Source organism: Manacus vitellinus, unplaced genomic scaffold (genome assembly GCF_001715985.3).
Source record: "Manacus vitellinus isolate BGI_N305 unplaced genomic scaffold, ASM171598v3 scaffold_2_pilon, whole genome shotgun sequence".
NCBI lineage: Eukaryota > Metazoa > Chordata > Aves > Passeriformes > Pipridae > Manacus > Manacus vitellinus.
The window spans coordinates 11037012-11059648 of record NW_021940208.1 but is presented as its reverse complement, the minus strand read 5'-3'; positions in this window follow the sequence as shown (position 1 = coordinate 11059648).

The window sequence follows — 22637 nt, the reverse complement described above, 5'->3', positions numbered from 1 at the left end:
GAGATGTAATCTTCCATCACTTTCTAAAATGAAAATTATTATTAGTTACAGAGAGTAAAATATACAAGTGGCTTGCCATATTTTTGAAACATACACACACACACACAGCCCTGTCCAGTGCATTATAGCTGCAATAAATGTGTTTTGAAGATCTAGTCAGTGCGTTTTCATTAAAAGGAAAAGGTCACCCATAATAACATCATTCCTGGGACTCAGGTAAAATGAACATATTGTTGTGATGTCTCTGCATTTGAATGCCAAATGGTGCTTGTTCATAAGAAATTGGAGGAAGAGTTACGACAGTCAATGATGCCAGTGTTAGTGACAATCAGATTCTATGAATTTCTAGATATATAAAAAATGCCAAATGTTTAGCAGTCGCTTTTTACTGCATTTACTACATTGATGGCATGCTGTATGTATGGAAAGCATGTGCTTCTGTGTCCCAGGGGCTGCTGCTTTTGACATTTGCCAAATAGCTGTTAACCTCAAGTTGAAGGGATGGCCTCAAGTTGCACCAGGAGAGGTTTAGATTAGATGTTAAGAAAACTTCCTTCATTGAAGGGGTGGTCAGGCATTGGAATAGGCTGCCCAGGGAAGTGGTGAAATCAACATCCCTGGAAGTGTTCAAAAGGTGTGTGAATGTAGCATTTGGGAATGTTATTTAGTGGTAAATATGGTGCGATTAATGGTTGGACTCGATGATCTTGGAGGTCTGTTCCAAACATAGTGAGTCTATGATTCTAAGTAATCCTTTAGTATGTGATCCATTGGTATCAGCTAGTGGGAACCAAACATAGTGAGTCTATGATTCTAAGTAATCCTTTAGTATGTGATCCATTGGTATCAGTTAGTGGGAATTGACTTCTTTTATCTCTCTCTTTTTCCTGAGGAAAAAAAATAAAGCTTATCTAATTACCCTGTCTCAATAATTGTGTAATCCTTTTTAAACCCTAACAAGTTCCAACCAAATTGAGGAGCATGTTCCTCCAAGTTTTATCAGAATAGCCAATTAGATATGAAAGAAACATCCTCTATGTTCTATAATGAGAGCAAAGGTAAGAAGTGCACTTGTGCACACAGGGTGAGAATAGGAATGAAAACTTTGACAACACCAGTGCTCATGGACTTCCTGCTGGTAAGAAGCCCCTTCCCTGACAGATAAATTCACAGGGGGTTTGAGTCTACAGAAAACTGTATACTTTTCCATGACTGATTTCTTTCCAACCTCCTATCTTTATTTTCCTGTGGGTGCCTCTTGAATATGTAGCACTTGTGGTTGTGACACAAGGAGCAGTGTGATTAGCTTCACCCACCAGCACTCCCCAAGAATGTACACAAATTTCTGACAGTAGGACCAATTTCCCCTACAAGTTGGGGCAATCCATGATGTCCAGAATTCAATTTTCTTCATTCTTTTTATTCTTCACTTGTTGGTTCCTGAATCATCTCTCCCTTTTTTTTTTCTTTCTGAAAGAAACATTATTAGTACACATCCAGGCTTTTGCACTTTGTCTCATGATTAAAAAATGGTAAAATTAATTAAACTGTTATAGTAAAAATCTCCTTGGTCAAGACTTTCATGAATCTGTTGACATCTGTTGACACAACCTGATTTCAAAATACATCTAATGTATGTCACCTAGCATCCTCTTTGGTTACTAATGGACTGGAATTTCTTGAGCCTTATGTGATATAACAGACAATTTACCTCCTTCTTTAAAAGCAGCACAGAAGTATGTGCAATTAATTAAATTATGCCTACAACATTCATGCGAGATGTTTTGAAGATGAATTTGAAAATTTTTAGGCAGAAAGTGTTGCTTTTGTCCATACCTTGATCCTATGTCTATCCTTGTAAAGGTAAGTTGCCTTAATTTTACAATGTATTTTAAAGACTATGAATATGTATTATCTTTCTATCTCTCTATAGATCTATGGGTAGAGTACTTATGTTATTTAAATATAAAATTACATATTGATATATATATCTTTACATAACCTGTACAACTTTTTCTATATACAAAGTTATATTCATATAGATATAGATATTTATGCATATAAAAAGTTTAAATTTTCTCCAAGTCTGCAACAGCCTTATTATGTATATAAGTATAACACAAGGTGTAAAATTTCTGAACAAATTTCCCATGCTACAGAGAAATTGGCTCCTTTCCTCCTCTACACCCACCAAAATCCCCCCACTTTTTGTGGGGAAAATAATTAAAATGCAGGAAGACAAAATCATTGCTGGTTTAACATATAATGCATAATATATATAAAATATGTTAATATAATATAAATAGTATGTGACAGAACTGAATTTTGCTCATACCTCCTGTGCCAAATTTCACTCCATATTCCTTTTGCCTGAACAACAGGAGTCTTTTTTCCCCATTTCTTGCCTTTATTTACTCTTACCTTCTTTACTGTGTCAGATCTGTCAGGTTTTCTGCCCTTTCAGATTTTGATGAATAAGAGGCCAGTGGCTCACCAAGGCTCATTTAATTAGCTGTAGCAACACTGGAATGCAAGAATAGCCCCCCAGTCAGCTTTGGGGCAGAATTGTCTCAACATACATTCTTTAACTGCTGAACTCTCTCAAGTCCAATTCTCCACAAACAGAGGCAAGACATTTCTAGGTAAGAGTATGGTAGGCAGAGGAGTGTAAGCTTAAAAATAGTAAAGGTATAAGACAAACACTGTTGAAATAGTTGATCCAATCCTCCATACAGAAACATGGTGCAGCAATGACTTCCACAATGATGACCATGACAGAGATTTTCAGAGTTGGCATCTGTTTTTCACGATGAAGCCTTAGTGAGTATCTGGTTTATAAGACCTCAGGCATCAGATTTCAAGAGAGCAGTCCTCTTGAGGAAATAATATATATACATATATATATAAATATATACATATATATATATAAATATATACATATTCTCAGTGTAGTATAACAGTGTTCTACACAGAAAAAGAAGTATTGTAACAAGTGATTTACTTTAATAAAAGCAATACTGTATAGCTGCAGAGAACATTCTTTGTGAGGCTGAATTCTAGTGAAGTCTTTTTCCTAGATGGTGGCATCACTAATCGTTTTATGACTCACTGTGACAAGTTTTTTCTCTTGTCAGTGATTCAAAACTTTGTTCTGTTGAAATCTCTCTGAGGTTTCAGCAGTCCCAGCGGACTCTATCTCCAGTTCTCCATTCTCAGTGTTTCCTCCTTTGGCTATTCAAGTCCTAGTTTTGCCTTCCAGTATTCTGGTTATATCTATGCCATATACTCCTAACTTATTCATAGGGATACAATGTAGTTGGATTGTAGTTGGATTCTTAAGCAATGTAGTTCAAGTATGGGAAGCAGTTTAACCTCAAAATAAATAATGCCATTTCAGCTACTTTGAAGTGATAAACACCTCAATTACCCTACTGTGTGTCAAGTGAAAGCATATTTTGCTTTTCAAAGACAGGCCTCGCTATATATATAGGCTCTAAAGGGCTACAAGTATCTGTACGACTAAAGTGTAAATTATTGGAAATCTGTGGAGTTTCCTCTTTTGAGGTCTGCCTAAGTGTGCCTTGATAACTGGACAGCATGGGGAAAAGGCAGGAAGGCACAAGTCACATATAAACTTGTTGAGAGCGGAACTGCCATGCCAACAAAATCTGAACAACTGAGTTTTCACAAGGACCTTATTATAACATAGAACATCAGTATGTTTACAGATTCACAGAAGCCACAGTGGAGATTCATGTGCCTGATTAATCATGTTTAATTACCAGCTCTTATTAGGCTCACATCCTTTTGGACACCATGCTGTAATACAGCAGAACCATCACCACCCACTGTGTGAGCAGAGGTGGCACACAGGCACGTGCAGCTCCTGTGACTCCTTTTTGTTCTGGAAACTGCACTTGAAAACTATGTACTATCATCCAGAAAATATAAAATACTTGATGTGCTTTCATCTTGGTTTATATAAACCTCATTTCAACACAGATATTTCAGGCTACCTGCCATAGTGCTTCATGTGGAACATAGTCCTGTATTTCAGGAAGAATTTTTGGATAACCATGTTTTTCTGCAGCTTATTATTATAGATACATTGCTAAGATTTTTTTTAGTAAATTAGTCTTTAAAATTGCAAAAATAAAAATCATATGTCAGGACACATACTGCTATCTTGTATACGAGTTAATTTAGTAATTAGATTTTGCCTACCTGAATAAGCTTACATGCTTGCAAGCTCGAAAACTTTTACAGGTATTTTCCTTATGGTTCTCAATATATATATCTTTATTCCCAATAGTGTTAAAGTCTTGTCCAAAGGTAGCTATGCTATTAATACATACAATGTGTAAACCAGCTTGCCTATCATTCCTGCTACTCGCAAAGTCCTATTTTGTTTTTACAGTAGAGACTATCAGAAAAATATTTCCACTGATGCTAAATGCACTGCAGGAGAGATAAGAATTGTACCCTCAGACACTTCATAGAATCATAAGATCATAGAATAGTTTGGGTTGGAAGGGAACATTTAGGGCTGTATAGTCCAATCCCACTGCAATAAGTAGGGACATATTCAACCAGAGCAGATTGCTCAGGACCCCATCCAACTCAACCTTGAATGTCCCCAGGGATGGGGCATCTACTACCTCTCTGGGTAACCTGTCCTAGTGTTTCATCCTTTTGGCAAATATTTCATTTGAATCTGCTTAGTAAACTTCCATAAAAATAAAATGATGTACTTATAAATGCTGACCCTGCCAAAGAAATTAACTTTAAAACATAAAGGAAAATAATATTAAGAACTGAGCATCTGCTGCGTTTGTGCCTCTAAAATCTCCATTTGGCATATTCATCTGCAGACTTATATTTCCAAAATTTGTTTAGGAAGGTACTGGAAACATGCCTGTACCTTTCGTGTCATAAAAATGATATAGATGAGCAAAATGAATGAATTACTATATTATATGTTAACTTCCCAGTAAATGTGGGGCATTCAGAAGTTCCTGTCTCAGAACAGAGAGCAGAAAGGCATCTTTTTTTTCTTTTTGCTGCTATGCAGCCTCACTATCCATTTCACAGAATCATCTCTGTCACTAAATGTAATTAAGGATCTTTTCAGAAAATGATTTAATGATCTGCTTTTTTTTTTTTCCCAAATTATACCCAAGCAAACAGAGCAACTGACTCACTCACTAAAGACTAAGACTGGTATTTTTTATGGACACATCATTGCAGCCAAAAGTGATTTACCTAGATGACATGTCTTAGGGTAACAAAATGAATTAAGCAATAATCCAAAAAAAGTTGGGCTTTTTTTTCCCTCCTCTGGTTGATTTTTTATAAAAACTCACAAAAATGGCTTGAAGAGAGGAAAGCCTTTGCAAGGCAGTTCTGTCTTCGCTGAAATGAATTCTGATCCTGAACTGTGAAAACACAAACTTTATGAACCCTTTGTAGAGGGTCACATAACTTCATCCTTTCATTTTGTCATGGAAACCCCTGTAAATTTACTGTTGTGCTTTACAGCCTTCCACCCAGTCTTTGATCAGTCGTATTCATCTGGGCTTTTGCCCCAAAATAAGAATGTATGTGGCTAAGTTCTTAGCTCTGCTTTGGTCTCTTTTACCACCCTCTCTTTAACAAACAATTTTGAAAATAGTTGAAATATTTTGTGCCTAACTAGCTTTGACCTAGCCTAGGTCTCTTCTCCCAGATAAGAAGTGATAGGAAAGGAAATGGCCTGAAGTTGTACTAGGGAATATTACACTGGATATTAGGAAAAATTTCTTCACTGAAAAAGTGATCAAGCATTGGAATACGCTTCCCAGGGAAGTGATGGAGTCACCATTCCCAGAGATATTTAAAAGATGTGTAGATGTGGCAGTTAGAGACATCTTTTAGTGGTAGACTTGACAGGGAAAGTTTAATAGTTGCTCTTAAAGATGGTTCCCAATTTAAATGATTCTATGATTCTATGACTCTGAAAGAATGCCAGTTCAGGACTGCAGTTTTGTACCAAAGTATGTGATTTCCTGGGTAGAAAAATTGCATAGAAGTTCTCCTCAGGTCTGTGTGTTGGACTGTTGTGCCTGCACTATCCTTTTAGAGAGTCTGAGTTCAACTCCAAATTTGCTAATGGACTCACTCTGATGGCTGTCAGGAAAGCACTGGGGTTATCTCAGGGGTGAAAACATACTGTTCTCTCTGACAGGCATATGTGCAGCAGGGACAGGTTCTCTTCAAATAGTCTTCAGCTGACTGCCTTCAATTTGCTCTTACAATGGTGAACTGGGACTAAAGCTCTTACTTAGACTGTGGAAACAGGGACTAGATGGGGTACGGTGCTTTTGGGATGCTTCAAGAGCTATAGGTGATTATAGTGCTAGCTCATGAGAGAAGAGGTTGTTCTGGAGAGAAGCAAAATCAGGCATGAGTAAATGGAGGTGGAGGCAATGTGACTATACAACAGATTTTTTTCTTTGCCCACCAGAAAATCATTTCTCTCATGCTATAGTGAAATGGATTTAACTGCTCACAGCGAACAGACGGGACCGATTTGTGTTTTCAGAAGGATTTCATGAAAGCTGCCAGTTCTTTCATTTTACCCATTTTTCATCACCTTCTGACTAAAACTGGCTGATTTATGCTGACTTCTAACTGATGATGCCAATGCTGTTCCCAAAAACCAGTCAGGATTTCTTCAATCTTATTTCAGATATGGATCAGCTTGGAAGGGAGCAGGTCATCTTAGAAATGCTTTACGTCAAGATGTGAAAAAAAGGAGGAAAAAGGGATAGATGTTCACATGCTTCTCAGCTTTCTGCTGAGATTCGTCATCAAGACCAGGAGTAGTACAGTGAGAACATAGCCCTCATTCCAGATTCATCTCAGTAATTTCTTTCTTTCTGTATATTGATTTGGCCACAGCTCCTGGCTCCTCACTTCTCAGTGCTGCTCCTCAGCCTGCTTTTTGTTTCTTTAAAACAATTGCTATATCTGGAGCACCAACTTCCCAGCAGCACAGTGGAAAGAACTTACTTGTTTAGGTCAGAACACCTGATTTTTTTGGTGCAGACTTTTCCTTCATGCCTCCATAGACATCCCTGTTCCTTTCATACCTGCTCCCTCGCAGCTGCCTTTGCCTGATCTGTATTTCACATGCATGTCTTTAAAGCCTGACCAAAACCCAAGGTTGACAACAAGACAGTGACTTATATGAACACAGTTGAAACATGAAGAGAAAGGTTGCTCACCTGGGGAATGAGGTACATGGAAGGAGACTGGGGGGTTATATTTTTGTAATAATGTCAAGGTCTCCTAACAACCCTGCAGGAGGCAAGCTGAAGAGGCTTTAATAGAGACAGTAGTGAAATAGAAGTGTCATGACCCAAGGATCCAGGGAAACAGAAGAACTGGAACATTGTACTCTTTATGCCCCTTCTAAAGAAGAGAATATTTTTGAGGGTAACTTTTACAACTGGCACAAATTATAGCTTTTATAAGAAATAACAAAGTTTTTAGGTGTTCTGACTTCCCAAGGCTGGATGATCCAGACCCAGGAGCTAGCATCATGCACTACTGGGTGTTTTCAGTTATGTGACTTTAACAATCAGTATGATTGTAGATATGAGATTCAAAAAAACGTGCATAGTTTAGAATTTTTTAGATTACTCTTGAAATTCTAAATTATACTAAAAATTTACCTAATTCATTACCATTAAATAAATACATATCCAAAATGCAAAGCCATCAAATATTGGGTAAAAAATTCACTCCATTTCATTTACCTTGCAGCTGAAGTGCCAGACTTAAATCATTAGTTTCATAAATGCCAGAGAGTTTTCAAAGAGAAATTATGGTCTTTTTCAAACGTGCATGTCACAATGCTTTAGAAAAAAAGTCACCATCATTAAAATTAATGAGTAGGTTTAAAAATGAGTGACTAAGGTAACATGTATTCAGAAATTATTGCAAAATTGGTTGCTGTGTGTTTGTATCCAGACAGAGCACTGACACAAACCTAGTGCTTGTTTTCCAAAACATATGGTGATGTGGCAATGAATGGAAAAAACATAATTTCCCCAAAATATCTCTGCTGCTTGTTTTCTCAGCCCAATACTGATTTTTACAAGAGCTATTTGTTTAGCATCTCTGCAGCTGCTTTCTCATTTTCTCTGGATGGCATTGCTGCCTGTCCTCTCTCAGAGTAGCTAGGTAGCCATTAGAAAAAAAAAAGAGAAGAAAAATAAAAAAGGATCATTCTAATATATTTAAGTATACAAAAATGACACCTGGAAAACAATGCTCTTTATGTTTGTCCTTTGCTCAACTGCCAGCTCTCTGTATGTGGGGCAGAGGCATTGAATTGTAGCAAATCTTATAAAACTGGCTTTCTTTGAGATATTTGACACTTATTTTTGCCAGCATGTTAAAAATTGGAGGGCTAGAGCAGCCCACAAGAACATGCATGTATTCATGCACACATGAACCCACACATGTATACTATTCTTGCTTTTAATATTTGCCAAGGCTGAAAATGTAGGAAGGCATTCACTGTGTAGATAATGCATTATGTCCTGCAAGATTCTGACACAAATTTTGGTTAATTTCACAGTGTTCAAATTATTATATTTCTTATATCAACCATTTCTTTTCTTTGCATTAAACTTTTCTTGGTAAGAAAAGGTGGAATATGATGTGAGATTTTTGGTAAAGGAAAGAAAAAGGTACAGTACTTCTTATGACTAACTTATTTTTACAGATATATAATTAATAGATGTAGCTGTTATTCTCCATGTCAACAAACTACAGCTTTAAATTCAATTAGCCAGTCCTTACTGTAAGCAAAAGCCATGTCAATGGTTCATTTTCACTTGAATTCCTTTTGAATAAAGTACTTTATTCAAGTTTATAACACCAACTGCTTGAGAAAGAAAGAAAGGAAAAAAAGAAAGAGTGGTAAATTTCAAAGATAAAAAGTATCTTACTTTTTTAAACAAAAAATTATCACATTAATCAATGTCATTGAAGTTCATTGAAGTGCTTTAAGACATATATGCTTGAAAAGAGCTTGCAAGATACAAACGAAGAGTAACCTAAAGAACAAAAGAAAAATAGGGCAGACAATTGCAATGGGACTTGTCAGACTATTAATAATTTCAGTAGAAACAAATTTTATCTGAATAATCAAAAAAAATTGGGGTATCTTTGAAGGGTTTATTGATCAGTAACTTTCCTTACATTTCTCACCTCCTCATAATGAAATAGCAGGAGATGTGATAGTATCTCTTAATCACACACTTTCTAATGACTCCCCTCTTGCTAATTATGAAAAATAAGAGGATAATCCCAGTCAATCAGTCTCTAGTTTGCTTTGAGGTCTATATCAAGAATATTCTTAGTGACCACACTCTAAACGTTCAAAATGCTCTCTGTCAGCAGGAGACTACTTGGTTAGAAATGCACACACAGCTTTCGCATGATTGGAAATCCTCTTGTGAAAGACTCAAACACCTGCATGAGACTTATCAGTGCATATTTTCATAAGACTGAATGTTTAACATTATTTCTGTTGTTTGTCTCAGTGAATGATCCAGCCATGCAAATTAAATTAAATTAGTCAAAATTTATCTTTTTATATTATAGACACTGTCCCTTGAGACAACAATCATAAACACTTATAAAGGCAATATCATCCAAACCCACCCCCAGCAATGTACTTTTTACCAACGTTCAGTGATATCATCTCAACATTACAATAACATCGTTTCTGCCTTTGCTTCCCTCCCTCCCCTCAAAGGGCTCAAAACAAGTCAAAATCCTCTAACAACCTTTGATTGTGAGGTTTTTTTGATTTTTTTTTCTTATATTTTCTCTTTGTACAAGTCCAAACAAGATCCAGTCTCACTTAATTGCATGACAGTGGCTAATTATGACAACAGCAATCAATAAAAACCCAGAACACTCTTAATATACTGCCCTTGAAATGAGAAGCAGCAAAACAGGTACTATAGTAATGTAGTTAGAGATGAAAAATCACTCCTGGGTTTCAATCCCTCTTGTATTAAAGAAAATAACAAGTATTTTTACTCACTTCACTTTCTTCAGACTATACAATTACAGAGAATACTGCATCTCACACAGGAAAGAGAAGGAGCTAAACACCTCTCTGTGATTACCTGGGTGGTTGTACTGTTCTCAGATAAGTATAATTCTAAAATTAGTATAATCAGATGCAGGTACGCAGTTTTCCACCTGACCCCTCTAACATCAGGTTTTACAAATACATGCCCAACCTGCTTGTACTCTGAGAATATTACAAAATATTTTGTTACACTTAACACCAAACTTATTGTCATGCTAAGTATGAACACATCTTATTATCAGCTTGAAGTGGAGGCAGCCTGTGCCTGCCTCCAAACAACAGTGCAGACCCGCTGCCTTAAGGTGGGATAGGGTAGGACCAGTGTCATCATTTGATAGATGAAATGTGAAGACATATGATTCACCCTGTGCTCCCACCTCTCAGAAAGACAGAGTCGAGGAAAATAAAGTGAATGGCTGCCTTCAGAAAAATGAAAAGCTGAAAATCTCTGTCCCAGCAGATATGCCCAAGGAGGAATAAATGGCCACTGGGATTTTTGTGATAAGGGCTTCTTGTCAATGACTTTGCTGCTGGTTTGTACAGAGTTAGAACAAAGTGATTTTAAAAGCCAATGAATATATCTGCTATAGCATCCAAGTCAATTACAACTTTAACTCATTTCAGAGAGCTGACAGCAGATGATGCGTGCTCAGGTACCTCTGACATAATACTACTGTTTTTGGGATCATGATGCCTAGGTATAAAATAAACTAAACCCTAACCCTATTAAACCAACAAGTTGATCATGAGTAATAGAGGGCGTAGAGCAAGACAATCTGGCCAGTCATCATTAATGTCTATCAGTTAAACTCAGCCTCCATAATCATGCTCAGACACAATAAAATATTGCAAGATATTCTAGTGAGGGCAGACCCAAAAACTATCTTTACCTATAAAATGTAAATATTTCAAAGAATCAAATCATACAGCTGCTAAGTCTGTTGGAGCATGATCAGTTCCCAGCATGTATCCTTCCATTGACTGTGTGATGCACAGTGGAGGCTGACAAGGCATGGTATCACAGAATCTCACTCCCATGTCTTCACTCCTTTCTTTTGCTAAAGAACTTCTTGTATGTAACATTTACTGAGAAGTTTTAGGCTTCATATATGTTTTCTTTATCTCTGATGCTTTAAAAAATTTCACTTCCTCTTCCATACTGTGTCATTGATACTACTGACATAGGATCAGTCTTTTTTAAAGAAGGATGAATGTTATTAAAAGAGAACTAGATAGCTACCAAAGAAATTTTCTACCTATGTAAAAGGCAAGTGCTTTGGCTCCAGAAGTGGACGAGGTGTGTAAGATAAAGTAGAATTTAGTTCCTCTGTTTGATGTAGCCAAAATTTTCTAATGCTTGCACAGGTTTGTTCAATACCTTTCATGTGAGCCAAATGAAGATCTCCACTGTTCTCTGTTTCTCTTTGTTTCTTATACATGCAGAAGAAATGAAAATATATAAAATATTCAGATACATAAAATATACATATATATATATATATATAAAGCTTCTCATGTAATTGTTGCTACATGGAAGAGTAGTTATACTTTAAAATTTATTTATTCATAGTTACTTTGTGAATCAGTAGGGCTCTAGTGTCACGTGAGTTAAAATCAGAAGCGTTAGCATTTTCCCAGACAAAAACATGTATATTTTAGTTTAATGGCACTATTTCTATTTCACCTATACTCTATTTTTAATATTAATTTCTAACTCACATGACTATAGCCATGGGAAGAGCCTTTTCAGAGAAGAGACCCTTATAATGGAAAAAAAATCTTAAACATGGTTAAAATTTTCACATTTTGCAATTAATGAAAAATCAATACAGGAGATGAGTATTGTACTGCTTTCTGGAAGCACTGATTTTAAAGCCTAGACATACCTCCTGCATGGGAGAAACTGTACAGTATTTTATCGTGAAAGATACTGTAGGAAGGTGTTGCAGTAACTAAGGAACCAATTTTAGTAAGACAAAAACAAATGTTGGAGGCATAACAGGACTGAAATATCAAAACTATTTTTAGGCATGGTATTAATTTCCGTCAATGTGTGGTACAATTTGAAAAGAAAACTCATTGATTATTATTAATATTATTTTTTATTTTTATTATTTTAGTTCTTTGATAAAGAATTGAGCTGCTGTTGCTTGGATTGGACTATATGTATCATGAAGTTTTAGTTCAAGTACAAAGCGTGGACACCTTACAAAATAAAATGTTAATATCATCTCATCCAAGTGTTTCTTTTAAACCTTCAGAGTACATTCCTGTGACATTCAAGATAAATGACAGTAATTTGCCATTTTTCAAACATTCAGAGTGTGAGTAGCCAAACATTAGCCCCATGTCTTGGTTGGTGTCCGTTCAAACCACTGGTTTCCAGTAAATATATCTTTTAGTACAATAATTATGATACACTTGTGAGATGGTTGTGAAATTCTCAAAAGCAGTCTCTACTTATCTGTTATATAAGATTTCTATCATTGTATCTGAATGCTTCACAGTCTTCAGCATGTAGTAGAACAATAAAAAGATTTAAAAGACTGGATCCACAATATCTGTATTATTTCTGACAGGGTTGTCCTAAAAGTTTCTGACGGATCTTCCTCATCCTTCTTATGTAATTGATTCAATTGTTTAACTACATTTAGACTTAAAAGTGGTTTCCTAAACAAAAAGCACCTCATGGCAATATAAATTTACTTTTTCATGTCCTATCCCCGGGGATTATAGAAAAAAACCATTTTGTTCCTCTTTGTACCAGATTTTTGTGTATTTGGAGGCAGTTATTTTTTCCCTAGACTGATTCAGTTCTTTCATGCTGTACACAGGCCATGTTCTGTAACCCTGTGTTCAGACTTGTTTCTCTTCTCTGGACCATGTTTGAGACCAATATCTTGAATTAAATTTAGCTACCCAAAAGCAGAATGAATGACTTCATGTATCTGACATTATATACATCTCAATAGCAGCCTTTTTTTTACTGCAATATGGTGTTACAGCCACTAGCCCACAGATATTGTTTCTTCCTACACCTTTACTAAATAAGCAGCACTAATGTGCAAAGTAACTAAAGAATCATGAGTACAGGCAACAAGAATTCAAGAGGATCCCCTCACTCTGTACTGGTGGTAAAAGATCTCCACTACTGACAAGAGCCACCATAGAATCTACAAATTTGAGAGCCTTCCTCCTGCTCATGCACCTGTAATTGAACTACAGAATTTCATTCCTTTTGCCCACTTTTCTTGACACTCCTCCTTTCCCCACTTCAGGAGTTACCTATAAAATGCCAAATGTGATACAGATTGTTCCCTCAGGTTAAAACTGGCATATAAAGCTGTCTGTTGCATTCAGAAAAAGTTCTCCAACTGCTTGTAACAAGGTTTACTTCCTATTACATTATCACTAGCACTATATATATGATACTAGCCACAGATATTTGTAATTCAGGGAATTCTTGAGCTGGACATGTTTTCTGTGTGTATAGGAAACTTAAAAGATTTAGTATTGCATGAATTTTTCTGAACTATTCCTGAGCTCAGGTAAAGTCTCAAGCGGAGTAATATCTAGTGACAAGGCATTTACAATATGTATGTTACATATTCTTGTATTTTTCAGTCTTTTCTTTTTTTTTTTTAGTCCTGTCTGATGTGCCTTCCAGATTATGTGCTGGAAGAGGGACTGAGTATCCAGTTTCTAATAAGCCTCTCCAGACCACTATCCCTCTGACTTTACTGGAAGAGGACCAAGCTGCTGCTAAGTCAAGGTCAAGAGTGACCTTTTAAAAATGTGGAAAATAAACAGGTGTAGAATAACACCCACCAAAATTCTACAGTCCTAAGAAGAAAACAAATCTGATAAAGACTAATAATAGTGATGATCAGTAGGCGGAACAAATGAAATGCCATATACAGACAGGTTTAGAAGAAAATTTAAGGGCTGATCATGTAAGTTTCTGCATGAACGTAGGAAGCCTAAATAGCAAGATGGGAGCATTGCTTTGAATAAAACAAGCTATATTGGGAACCTGGAGGAAGACAAATAGTAGCACACAAAGTTACCAGAATACAACATATCTAAGCTCTGAAGCTTACAAGCTATGAAGTAGATGGCTTTTAAAATGTCAATCCTTATGTTTTTGTCTGTTTCCAGAAGAGCAGAATATTTAACTTTTGATTCTTTTATTTCCCCATATAATGCAATAAATGTTGAACTCTGTTTCCAGTGGGATGGGACCAGGTCTTGAATTGTTAGCATAAGGTATAATAGCAAAAGTGATGGAAGAATGTGATTTCAAAATGATTGCTTGTTTAGAAGGACATAATTCTAATTGCAAATATCTTGTTTTCTGTTTCCTTTAAATGGGACACAGCTGTTTTATGCTATTCAAACCTTTTTTAGGAAAATAAAAAATAGGAGAAAACAAAGAATTACTGCCTGAAGGAGACTACTTTTATACTTAGCTAGAGGGCATGACTACAATTTCAAGCCTTTACCAAATAAGTTCAATTCGGCTGGAGGATGTGTTTCAGACGTGAAATGCTCTCAGGTCCTCTGTCTATGTAACATATAAGCATGAAATAATAGGCGGATTTTCTTAGCTGATCCCAAATGAAAGACAACTTTGAAAAAGAAGAGAAAATTGAAGTGTCAAATACTTGAAAGAGGTTCCAGAGGAGGACTTCTTTAATCTCAGGGAAAAATAATTGGAAGGGCCTGAGTGCAAGCAATTCACAAATTGCTCAAAAAAATGACACATCCAGAAGCATCATAGAGATCTCATGAAATACCTGTATGGATCCTAGTACACAGATAGCTTGCTGAATTATGCTCAGTGAATAAGGAGTTATAAACCACAGGATGTTTATCAACTTTGATCAGAGATATTAACTTGTACTAAACTTTTGCTGTCAGAGCTAGATGGTTACCAAAAGCCCTTTCAAACCTCTCTGCAGTTACTGTGATTATGATGCAGGTGTACCCAAACAAAGAAGTGCATTTTCTTGTGTAGAAGGAAACAATAAGAATTTATAAAAGAATAGGAATAGATGAAGAAATTACTGATTGACAGAAAAAACAATGTTCACAAGGGAAGTTGCAAATCTCCTGTTCTAATAAAAACATTGTATCACTGATGAGAGATGAATGTTGTGTTTCAGCTCTGTTGTATCCATTCGTGTAAAAATACAGAGTGAAAAGAGAGTTCCTTGCTGCACAAGCTTTACATCCAGGGAAAGAAAAAACAAATTTAGAATCTGAATTCTACCTCAATTCTTTATAGATCAAGGTAAAGCTATTTCTCAACTTGCTAACACAATATTTATGAAGGTAATATATGATCTAAAAAAAGGTAAAGAAAATTATGTTCAAATGAGGAGAGATGTGTGAACAAGTAGTCAAGCAGTGGATGAGAAGAAAAAAAAGATTGGAAACGGAGAAGATAGCAGTTGCCAATTCTGTCAAGAAATGCTTTTGCCTACATTTTTGACCTTTTTTTTTCATAGTTGGATTCTTTTTTCTTTTAACAGTTCAGTCATTTGCTATTTTTAAAGTTAAATTTGAAAAATAAAGAAAACAGAAGGAAAAAAGATCCCATCAAGAGCTCTTGCTATTGCTTTTCTCCTTTTATCTTTTTCTCTATATATTTTGTGGGTTTGTTTTTGTATTACTGGAGCAGTTCTGAATTTCAATGATAAAGCACTTGGCTTGAACTCAACATGTGCAATAGGCTTAGTTACTCAGTACTTGTCCAGGATCTCTGAGAATTGCAAACCTTAACATATTTGGAAGTAGTGCATATCTTATCCCTGCTTTAAAACAATATGAAAAAGAAAGTGTATGCCAGAACATGGATGTTATAACTGGATTTGAAGACCCTTAAAGCAGGAAAAGTGATTCTTTTCCAAAAAAACAAAACAAAAATTAGTTGAAGAGTAAAAAAGGAAAAAGAAGTGCTATCAGAAGGTAATGTGTCTGGTTAATACACCAGAATGTGCTGCCATTCAAAGGTACATCAATGGATAAATGGGCCAGCAGAAACATCATGAAGTTCTATACAGGGAAATGCCAAGTCCTTCTCCTAGGGAGGACTAAGCCCAGGCTCCAGGGCAGTCTTAAGCATAGCTGGCTAGAAAGCAACTACACAGTGAAGGACCCAGTATCATGGTGGACAGGTTGAGCTTGATCCAGCAACATGTCCTTGTTGCAAAGAAGGAAAGTGCATCCTGCCCCCAGCATATCCTAGTACCTGGGGTTGTTACTCCCCAGATACAAGACTTTGCTTTTCCCATTGTTAGACTTCATGAGGTTCTGTTTGCTCATTTCTCCAGCCTGTCCAGGTCCCTCTGGAAGGCAGCATGACCCTCTGGTGTATCATTTCTCCAAGTAACCAAAGCAGGGATTTGCATTCTGAAATCATGCCAGATCCCGAATCATATGGAGCTGAAGGCATGCGAGGTGACAAGCAACACTCTGTACAACACTCTCCTCCAGCTAGCTATAAAGAGGATTATTGACATATCAGACAAAATCTCTGGAATGCTAGATTACATGCAGAGGTTAGGTATTTGCCTATTCACCGGGAGAGGCAATACCTCAGAAAGCTAGGACTAATTGCATTTGATCTGTAGGAGACTAAGTTCATTTTAGTCACTGGCAATGACTTTTTAGCCAAAAGAGAAAAGAAGACTCTATAACTGGAGGCACAATGTGAACCAATTCAGGTAAGTCTTTTTTCCTCCATCTGTAGACTGACCAGGTTTCTTAAAAAATTCCTTCAGCTCATATAGCTAAGCAGGTGGAATTGAGAAATTCACCTGGAGGCAATCCCCATCTGTCTGCACCCAGACCATATCCTGCCATAACCTCCACCTAGTTACAATCTGGAAAGTTAGCCAAGGTGTGGGACTTGGCCACCATTTCTCCCCAACAATTTAAAGTCAAATATCCTCCGTAACATGGTGCTCTTGGTCCTCTGCGCAATAAGCAGAACCTTTCATATACTCTAAGTTACTAAAACAATGTTGTATAGAAAGCAGTGCAAGGATTACAAACAACAGTGCCAATGCTAATTAGGGTTAGCCAAGGTTTTCTCATTCATACAGCTAAGGGAACATATGGGAAATGTCATGTTGTCATAGCAGATTCTTTGCTTCAGAAAGTTGTGTGAAACATCAAAGCCAAGTAAAATAATAGCTGCATGCAACAAATGTGAGGTATAAGAGCTTCAGATAATATATCTTTTTTCACTGTCTGACAGGGGTTGAAGTAAGAATGCATGCAAAATGAGATCTGCTGTGATGTCTATTGTCAAGCTGTTACTCTGACTCTTCTTCTGAGATGTTTCTCTAATTTTTATGTAAAAGTATTTAAAATATGATTTTTTAAAAAAAGTGTTTTTATTCAAACAGCACAGAAAGCCCTAGAATTGAAAATATTAACTGATAAAATCATACCTCATAAAAGCTTGAAACACTTCCTTTTCATATGGATGTAGCTCTTCTTTCTTCCTGTAGTCTGTAGGATTGACTTAGAAGAGAGTCAATAATTCTGATTGTGTTAGTTAATGACTGATCCAAATTTTAAAGCAATTTTTTAAAAATATTACTCTTTGCATATAGATCTCTCTTCAGTCTGATGATTCTATAGAAATAGTAGAAGAGGCATTTCATCTTTTGTTTTGAGACTCACCTAGGAAGGAAACTTTTTCAGATGTTGCTCCAAGTGGTCACGTGTATGTATGCCTTAAATATAACACTCATGTAATTTCAGTGACTCATTGCCTTTCTGAGGAACACTGAAGTAAGTTTAAGCAGACAAAAGCAAGTCGATAGTCTGAGATGAACATCTGCTTGCCAGGAGAATGTGTAACAGGTTTTTATTATTCCTATAAGAGAAGAAGTGGAAAAGATGCTAGACTCAAGGGGTGAACAAGCGGTTTACTTTTGTAGTCTTGATTTTCTTCTTGTATTTTTCATTAGGAATGCTGTTGGATTCACTGTTCAGAGATCCCCAAAGAAAGGAAACACAAGTAGCTGAAATGTAGACACTGCCAGAAGTTTTTTCTTAATTTTGACTGTCTACCTCCAAAACATGGAAAAAGTAACATTTTGCAACAATAGACACCTTCTTCTTATATTCTTCGTTACCTCATGTCAGGTGACCCAGGTCCTTGGGCGGCGATTTTGGTTTTTCAGCCATTTTTTTTCTTGTGTGTGTCTTGGTGGGGTTTTTTTATTTGTTTCCCATTTAACTTTACAGAACAGAGCCAAGCACATCAGTTGACTTTAACAAGGTCTGTGGTTGCTCAAAGTTATGTTTGCTGGTAAGCCTAACAAGATGGCAAAGGTGGGTCTTAAGCTATGTGTGGAGCTTCAGAAGTTCAGGTCATATGGCAGGTTGTGCCATCTGATTAACAGGGAAGCTGAACTGGCATGGAAACTTCTAGGTAATCTAAATGTCTGGGTTTGGGGAAGCAAATCAGTAGGCTGTGTTAAGACTGGTCATCCCCAGGTCTGTGGAGCAGTGGGACGCCTTGGGAGCTGTTGTCATCTTTTGTGAACCACAGTTTGAGCTCTCTTCTTCTCTCAGCTGTCCAGAATATGTGAGGTCTGTCCTGTGGCCCTTGGGCATCTGAAGGTTTGATGGCTGGTTGTTGGGATCAGAAAGGTTGGACATACATATATTATAGGAATAGCAACCATTGTAGACCAACAGCTTACCAAAGATTTTAAGGACTGAACATAATACAATTTTAATGCAGTCTTCAAGACTACTTAATTAAACCTTGTTTTTGCACTATCTTACTTCTTAACCTGATGCCATGGCTTCAGTCAATAAATACTACATGAAAAGTTATCTTCACTTTGTTCCTGCCAGAGATTACTAGAAAGATGTCAAGAAAACTCATTATGCAGAATCATGGTGTAGAGATTTGTTTGAATTACTTATGATTTTACTCTCCTATGGAAGGGTTTGTTGTGATTTCTTTTTCTTCTGACCCTTTATTTTAGTTATCTGGTGGAATATGGAAGACAGGGTCACCAAGGGAAACTGGGACTGTTTAGGGCCTGTAGATGACATTATGACATTACTGCATTTCTGTTGACTAACTCTGAACACATTAAAAATTATAAAGTACTAAGAGGTCATAAAGGTGTGTAGCAGCTGCGTCACAGCTGATGAAGTTACATGACTGCCAACCAGTATCATTTAAATCCCTTAAAAATATCAAGTGTAATGTTTAGTTGCAGTTCAATGCAGTAAGTGAATGCCATATAACCTATGAGTAATATACTGAGTAATGCAATCTAACCGTCTCTCAGGAGAATTTGGTTGTGGTTTTAGTCAACTAAGATTAACAAGTGGCAAATCAAAACTGGAAGTCTTCATGGAGTCAACGGTGGAAAAGGCCAAGATGTGCCTTAGGGCCTTCATTGTACTGGCATATAGAAAGCAGTATGACCTGACTACATTACACTATTGATATTATGTCTTGGAATTACTGAAAATATGTCACTTGAAAGCAATATTATTGCATTTTTTTTATTCTCAGAATCCAAGACAAAAAATGAAGATGCAGCTAAAAGTGAGAACATACACTTAAGAAAGTGTAGGATTCAGTTATCATGCTCTCCTTCCTTCTGTGAGTTAAGTTTCAGGTCAGTAGTCTGTAACAAATCTTCTGTTCCAGGGGGAGACAAGCATTACAACACAGAAACCACACTACCTTTTAAAATGCTTGTGAAAATAAGATTATATCTACCAGGATACAAAAAAGTATTTAACATATTAAATAAGAAATATTTTTTTGAGATTAACCTATCCTTTTCTTATTTAAAGGACATGCTCTTTCAGCAGAGATAGCTACACTAAAATTACCTTCAGTAAGCACAGTAAACTCTGAGATAATCATTATGATCTGAGACAAAAATTGTACTGTAGTGCTTATTTAAAACATAAAGTTTTTTTGTATGTTCCAAGTATGTTTATATTCTGCTAGTATTTCTTACCATAGTTGAAACTGTAAGCAGCATTATGTTATGTATGTCAAGTATGCCTGGGGAGTAATGGAATTGCTTACTATAGGGAATTCAAAGGATATCAAACTGACTGCTCTTCAACCATAGTTTGGGGGTTGCATACATTGAACAGAGGTTGTTTTGCACCAAACACAGGCATTTTTGTACAATGCAGAGCAGGTACCATCATTTAGTTTTCTACCAGAAGAAAAATCCTATGCCTTTTTGATATGCTTTTTGATCAGATCAGTGATATTGTGTCAGAAGAATTAGATGTTTATGGTTATTCAGAAGCTGAGCAAAACACAACCTTTAATGATAGCAGTATCATTAGTGTTCTGCTGTGGAAAAAAAAAACTGTCTCACATAGGTTAGGTGACTGCTGATCAAAAGCTGCATCTGTTTTCAGATAGACATTTGTCTCTGTGAAATAAGTATATTTTCAATGTTTTCACAAAGATTTTGACAAGGTTAGGTTTACCTCAGATGATTTTTTTTCTGGTGTCCTTTGAGCCATGTCTTCCAGCTGACAAGAGGCTCTTGAAAATTTTAGAGCTTTCTGCCTTTGAAACATGGACTTGCATTCCTGGTTAACACACAGAGAACTGGAGCAATGAACTCTGTAGGGGCATGAATCTGTAAGAATGGAGCAAATATCTGTTAGGAGAGACTACAGAAACATATATCTGTACAACAGTAAGCACAATCCATCCCCCATTCACTACAGTAGCTCCCTATGGAGTGCTCAATAGGTAGAGCAGAACTTGCATGTCTGTCTTAGCAACTTTGTGGACTTTTTCACATTCAGCTGTCTGTCTTCCATATGCAATGAAACATTACTTCCTATGAGCAAAGTCATGAATTCTGGACAACATTACCTTAGTTAAATTCAATGTGAATTCTTTTGCCAGCTAATAGGTTAGCAATATATTTATTCATTAAAATTATGGGATAAAACTAGGGTGAAGGAAATAAAAGCATTGTATTTGATTTTGCTGGTATTGATGCTGTATTTGATTCTATATCCTTTAAAAGACTGTTTTGGATACTACTAATTTTATACATTTTAGGAAACTGTTTTGAAATGTACAGTGCAATTTTCTTCTCAGATAGAAGGTTAGTAAATGTTTTGCCATGAGAAATTAAGTTCGTCTGCATGATAGTGACTTTGTGCCTGAGCATAGTGATTGTGTCTTAATGTTACGTTTCTTGTGGTGCTACTTAGCTGAAATACAGCTGAGGTTTGAGATCCAGATCTGGCACTGAACTACACTGCTTCTCTGCTGTCTGTGAATCTGTGCAATTTGATCAGCAGAGGACAAGCCTTGCAAGTTCAAATCCAGTTAAATCAAGAAGTCACTTTCCAATGTCAAATACAACTGTAACAATTAAATAGTATCTATAGAACAGTATATAACAGTTCTTGCATACTCATACGTGTTCTAGCTGACTTCGGTGTTGACTGCTTTGAGCATCCACCATTCATTTCAAATAGATTCTGATGCTAATTTTATTACCTCTCTAAGAGTATGTTTTCATTAGAACAATGGAGCAGGCATTCATAAATGAGTCATAATTAGACTGAGGTATTTAGTCTCTGCTTCTAATAAGAAAAATAGCAAATAATATGTTTACTAATAATCATAGGGAAACAATCTAAACAGTTCCTCTATTATACTGAAAACCATTGAGAAATTGAGGAGAACAAGGTCCATCTTAAATTACTAGTGCTACTTTTAGTGCTAAATTACTTTAATTACTAGCAGTATCTTAGAGGTTCTGACATTCTTCAGACTTTATCAGTTTCTGCTAGGGCTGTGTGCAGACTAGGGGTCAACCTGGTAGTGGAAATCTTCAGCTCCTGACACTCATTGATGGCAGTTCAAATGAATGGTGGTATCCTCACTGCTTGGAATGGATGCCATTTGTCTTTGGAAGTGGGTGGTTGCAACTATGCAACTCATTTCTTGAAAGTCTTTTTTCAGGTTTCCTCAGTCCTGGAAGTGTTTTGATATCTTCTACTGCTTTCTGATGCCACTATGGTTATTTGAGTCCCGTCTGACTTGCTATCATATTTATTGTGTTTCTTCCGCAAAGCACTTCTCCATAATCATAGCCAGGCAGTGTTTTACAGAGGCAGGGAACTGGAGTCCTTGAAGTTAAAGATACTCTACTGTACAGTCTCTAAAAGCAGCAAATATCATTAACTGCCTCCTTTTCTCTCCTGCCATGCCTCACATATGGTGTGTGGGCCTTGACTTCGTAAAGCAACCCTCAGATCTGCAAATGCACCAAGCAGCAGAAAATGTAACTTAAAGCAATAGTATCTTAAGAGGAGAAAGTTTCAATTTTCTGTGCAGAGAAAAAAAATCCCAGAGATATATCAGCTCCCCTCAGCCAATATGTGTTTGCAGGCATCTGGGGTAAGACAAAAGTTCTGGAAACTGCTGGTGACA